This window comes from Cervus elaphus, chromosome 23 (genome assembly GCF_910594005.1).
Source record: "Cervus elaphus chromosome 23, mCerEla1.1, whole genome shotgun sequence".
Taxonomy (NCBI): domain Eukaryota; kingdom Metazoa; phylum Chordata; class Mammalia; order Artiodactyla; family Cervidae; genus Cervus; species Cervus elaphus.
Window position 1 is genome coordinate 74,792,751 of NC_057837.1, and position 5,803 is coordinate 74,798,553.

General features: G+C 43.2%; 1 long non-coding RNA gene across 1 annotated transcript; it reads right to left on the reverse strand.

Moving 5' to 3' along the window:
• Positions 1 to 416: 416 nt before the first annotated feature.
• LOC122681448 lies at positions 417 to 3,327 on the reverse strand. The gene is made up of 3 exons (XR_006336983.1): positions 3,292 to 3,327; positions 2,173 to 2,277; positions 417 to 524 (listed from the first exon to the last, which is right to left on the reverse strand). It is a non-coding gene; the product is annotated as an uncharacterized LOC122681448 (long non-coding RNA).
• Between the last annotated feature and the right edge of the window lie 2,476 nt (positions 3,328 to 5,803).

Below are 5,803 nucleotides of genomic sequence, written 5' to 3' on the forward strand. Positions count from 1 at the left end.
TTCCCAATCTTGGCTGTAAATCAACATCCTCTTGGTATGCTTCCTAAAAATATAAATGCTTAGACCCCTCTCCAGACCTAAAGAAGCAGAATCCCAGGAGGTGTGACCAAGGAGGGCATATAATATTTGACATACAGAAGGGTAAAGTTTTTTCCCAGCCAGCATATATTCCCCTTTCTTCTAGAAACTCCTGGTCTCCTTCCAAAACCCCATTCTCCAAGTTTCAATCTATGCAGCTGTTGGAGGGGATGACAGAGCCCCAGTACTGAGAGTGAGCATACACCTGGACCTGGTCAACCAGAGAACTTGCTCCCTCTGTCCACAGTGATTGGTTCAAGGGTAGGCATTGAATGCAACCTGAGTTTGTGAACCCCAGTCCCAGAATTTTATTGGAAATCTTGTAAAACAGAAGTCCTCTCTTTCCATTGGAAGCACTCATGTGAGGGTGATGGAAACCTGCAGTGGTCAGGGTCTACCACGTGAAGACCCACTGGAGAGTGATGACCTCAGTAGGCAAAATGGAGCTGGAAAGGGAAAAAGAGGAGTCTATAGATTCTTTTTTTTTTTAATATTTATTTAATTTATTAGGCTGTGACAAGTCTTAGCTGCAGCACGTGACTCTTCAGTGGGGGCATGCCAACTGTTAGTTGCAGCATGGGAGATCTACTTCCCTGCCCAGGGATTGAACCCAGGCCCCCTGCATTGGGAGTGCAGAGCTGTAGCCACTGGACACCAGGGAAGTCCTGGTTCTAGAGGTTCTTAAGGGAGCAGCCCAGGAATGAACCCATATGCAGAAGACCCAGAGGGCTGAGAAAATCAGAGAGAAATGAGGCCACAATCCTGAAGCATGCTTCTGTAGCCTGCCCTATCCCTAGATTTGCAGTTAGGAAAACTCTGACCTCCGTTTAAAGCAAAGACAGTTCAAGGTGTGGTTTTTTTGTTACCTGTAAACAGAATATGCCCTAAGTCCTTCATTCATGTTCCAAAGCTTAATCATTCATTCAACAGTTGTTTATTGAGTGTCTACTATGTGCTTAGCACTAACGTAGACACTGGGGACACAGCAGTAATCCAGATACACAAACTCACTGGCCTCATGGAGATTCCAGCTAGGAGGGTTGACAGGCCATCAGTAACACCTATTTGCATACATACATAAAGTATCACTAAAAATAGCATATAAGAGGGAGAGAAGGAAAGCAGGGAAGGAGGATAAACCATGGCAGGTTTCTGAGCAGAGGAGGGTCATGGGTTTTGTGGCTTTAGGCAAGTGGTTTCAGCTCTGTGAGCTTCATTTGCTTAACGTATAAAATGAAAGTGAATCCCATTAGGTAAACATCATAGTAATAATTGTTTCAGGCAAGATCCACCCACAAATGCTAAAATCAGTGGGCAAAAGTTTACAGAGAGATAGGATACTCACAGAGCATGAAAGTATCACCTCCAGGATATTTATTAATTATAAAGGGAAATCTTAGAACTTTACAGCAGAGAAACCCAACAGGCACAACCTTGACCAAGTGATCAAGGTTAGCATCACCAATAATAAGACACAGGGACATCTTGTAACCCCTGATAAGATGCTGAGAATGCAGCATCACTTCTGCACTGTTCTTGCCAAGGATTCATAAACTCAACCTAATCCGAGAAAACACCAGACTAACCCAAGTGAAAAGACATAACTCACTGCTACTCGTCAATCAGAGGCCGTGAAAAATCAAGGAAGGTGGAGAAAATTGTCATAGACTGGAGGAGACTAAGAGACAATACATCTAAATGCTATGTGGGTTCTTAGAGTGGATTTGGGGACAGAAAAAGGATATGAGTGGGAAAAACTGGTGAAATTTGAATAAGGTCTGCAGTTAACAGAATTGCTCCAGTGTGAATTTCCTGGGATTGGAGATTGATACTTGTACAACGGTAGGTAAATTGCTAACATTGGGGGCAGCCAGATGAAGGGTATATGGGAACTCTCTGTACAATTTCTGCAGTTTTTCTGAAAGTCCAAAATTATTGCAAAATTGAAAATTAGGGTGAGTAATAGTTCTTATCATAGAGATGTTATGTGGATTGAACGCACATAAAGCCCATGGTGCACACTGGATAAGCATCCTATAAGTGACGGTGACTGACTGCTAGCCCCTTTATATCTGTTATCAAACACTTGCTCACCCAGCACCAGCATGTCCATCGCTGCTTGGTGGCTTTTGCTGTCTCTTGCCCTCAGCAGTGACTTCTCTGTTTGGGACTGAGTAAACAGGATTCCTCAGATCAGTCCTAAAAACCAGGAGTTTAACCAAAAGCAAACTGTGACTCTGGCTGCCTGTATCACTCCAATTATGAAATAGAAACCAGAAGCTCCCGAGCGCTGGATGCAATACATTAACAAACAATCTCGGCCCTGCCTCCCCCAGAAGCAGATGGTATAATTTATTTGCAAAGGTCTACGAGGAGTAAGAAGAAAGCATCCACTCTCAGACAGACCCGCCAAAGTATCGAAGGCAAAGGGGCCACTTGTGGTTTCATCCTGGATCATGTTCTACCCTAAGCCAGTGTTTTCCAAACTTCTGATTAGGCGAAACATTTTGAAACATCTCCCCCAATATTGGTATATTTACTCATAAATCATATACATATTACACTCTATTAGCATATTCTCTGAATGGTGAAGTAGATGCAAGAAAAAGTGTAAGAAGAAGTGATAAAGAGAGGGAGAGGGAGGTGGGAGGGGGGATCGGGATGGGGAATACATGTAAATCCATGGCTGATTCACGTCAATGTATGACAAAAACCACTACAATATTGTAAAGTAATTAGCCTCCAACTAATAAAAATAAATGGAAAAAAAAAGAATATTTTCAATGACATTAAAAAATCTTTTTACTCTCATTAAACCATTATTACTGTTTGAATATTGAAAACAATGTGACTCAATAGCCTTCATTGTTTTTAAATTCCTGGCTTATAATTATATGGTAGATTTTTCTAATCAATTATTGATTTTAATGGCTGTCATAAATGGAAAAGTAACTTCATAAGGATACGTCTTCCAATTGAAGAAGGGTTTCACTTGCTGTAGTTGTTTTCTAAAATGCTTTCCAGGCTTTCCATCCCATACACCAGTTGTGCAAAAGTTTTGGTTGAAATCTGGTTACCTCTTTCTTCCCTGAGGTTAAGCTATTGCTCTTGAAAATGGATTCAAGAGTGTTGAATTTTTTATGCTTTTAACCCATGAGTTTACTTGACATGTTAGGCTGAGATGATTTTTTTCACAATTTATTCAACACTTACCTATCTATTTATGGCTGTGTTGGGTCTTCATTGCTGCATGCAGGCTTCTCTAGTTGTGGCAAGTGGAGGCTACTCTCAAGTTGTGGTGCGTGGGCTTCTCCTTGCGGTGGCTCTCTTGTTGTGGAGCATGGGCTGTAGGCGTGAGGGCTTTGGTAGATGCAGCACACAGGCTCGGTTGTTGCAGCTCAGGGGCTTAGTAGTTGCAGCTGGAGGGTTCTAGAGCAAGGGCTCAGTAGTTGCAGTGTGTGGGCCCACGGGATCCTCCCGGACCAGGGATCAAACCTGCGACCCCTGCCCTGGCAGGTGTACTCCCAACCACTGGACCACCTGAGAAGCCCTAGGTTGTTTTGCTTTGTTATACACAATGGGATGATTTTAAATTATATTGGAAAATGCCATTTCCAGGTCTTTAGGTTATGGACAATTTCGAGCATTTATATAGGTAATTTACATAATGTTGAACAATGTAAAAATATCAACAGTAATCCCTGAACAAGAATATTTCCAAGCATTTGTTTTCAAAATATTCTCTCTGTAGTCCAATTTTCTTTTGAAAAGCAATCCTTTTCTCTCCCATTTTTAAGTGCCACCTTCACCCTGAAGGCCCTGAATAAGTGTGTGGCTGACCCAATGCCTGGAATAGGAGGAATATGAACTCTGCCCTCTTCCTCTGCTTGCATGATTCTTGCCATCTTCTCCCCAAGGCATCTCTTCAGCCACGTGGCCATTGCCTTTTGGGAAAGGTTGGTTGCCACAGAGCCCCCATCTGGTCCTCCTCTGTGTCCTCTCCATGGGGGAGGAGTCAGTAAAGTGAAGGGGATGTGCCCACCCAGAATCCACACACCATCTCCCAGACCACCCACTCTGGACCCTAGAATTTCCTTCCAAGGCTGTTGGAGCTTCCTCCCCAGGGCCATCCTCCCATGAGTAGATTGCATCAGCAAGGCCCACATGCTGTAGCCCCAGAAAAGGCCAAGCACAGGGGTCAGGTCAGAGCTGGCACATATGAGCTGGCATGTGCCAACGTGTGCATGGAGCTCCTCATAGTAGAAGGAGCTAGAGGTAGAAGGAAAAGGGAGGTGGGCTACAGGCTGGGTGAAATTCCAGCCAGAACATGGAGATGTTCAAGAATTCTAAATCTGAACCTAGCAATCCAGCTCATCATGACAGTGTATTTGTAAAAGTAGGAGACTTGATAAAGCTTTATTTAACATTTGAATATTTAGGCATATAGTAAGTGGGCCTCCATTTATACAATTGCCCTGGGTCCCACGGATTGATAAGGGCAGTTGATTAGGGCAAATTGGTGTCATTCAGCTGCCTCTTCTACATGGGCAGCTGCTACAGAAGGCCATTCAGTGAGATTCTTTATCAAATGCCATCCATGTATCGGGCACTCTCTCTTGAGCTCTTATTGCCAAAGGGCCCTAGGAGGCTGCCAGCCTGCAACAGGACAGTATATCTGGTTGTCCTCCCAGCTTGAGACCACAGTGCCCATCATTAATGGCAGACTGGCATGAATCTGAAAGTCCGAACCTACCAATATGAGATGATTCACCGTGGGGGACTGGGAAAGAGAAAAGTTCTCAGTTCCACCCAGACCTAAAAACTCATTTCAAGGGTTGCTGTAATCAACTCTACTGTCAACATGAAAGATATTCCAAAAAATATAGAGTGAAATGAACAGTTGTCCAAGAATGGAGTGAGTGCACAAATACTTTCTAAGTAGCATCTGTTAATTTCTAAGTGAAAGTGAAAGTTGCTCAGTCCTGTCTGACTCTTTGCAACCCCATGGATTGTATATATAGCCCATGGAATTCTCCAGGCCCCAATACTGGAGTGGGTAGCCTTTCCCTTCTCCAGGGGATCTTCCCAACCCAGGGATCGAACCCATGTTTCTCTGCGTACCAGCTGAGCCACAAGGGAAGCCCCTAATGTCTAAGCAGTGTTAGTTAATCGACTTACCTTCAACACATCACAGAGGTAAGTGAGTGAATGAAAGTGTGTTGCTTCCAGCCTCTCAACTTTGGAAAACTCTAGTTCTTCCTTCTGCAGTTCTCAAATCCCTAAGGGACCCAAGACTATTTAACCTGCAGTCTGAGGGGGCATCACAGCCACCTGGAATATTCAGTATTAGTAGAGCTGAATGCCTTTTTTACTATTTTAGATAAAAATTATACTTAGAAATAGTTCTTCTGTTGTTCTCCTCAATTCCAATGGTTAATCTGACCTACTCCACATTGGAGACCCTGCCCTAGATCATGAATTCCAATTAGAGTTAAAAGCCTTAGAGCAGATTATCTGCTAAAATAGATGCCAAGCAACCAAGGCTTCTCCAAATTAAAAGGAGAAAATTCAGTAATACATTTTAGTTACCTCATTGGAGAGAAAGTTCAAGAATTTCACCTCCTGCGATGAATATGGAGAAATGGAACAGGGCTATCACAGAAAGAGGAATTACTGAGAAGTCAGAAGACCAGCACCTAGTTCAGCCTCTACCTAAACATGTGAT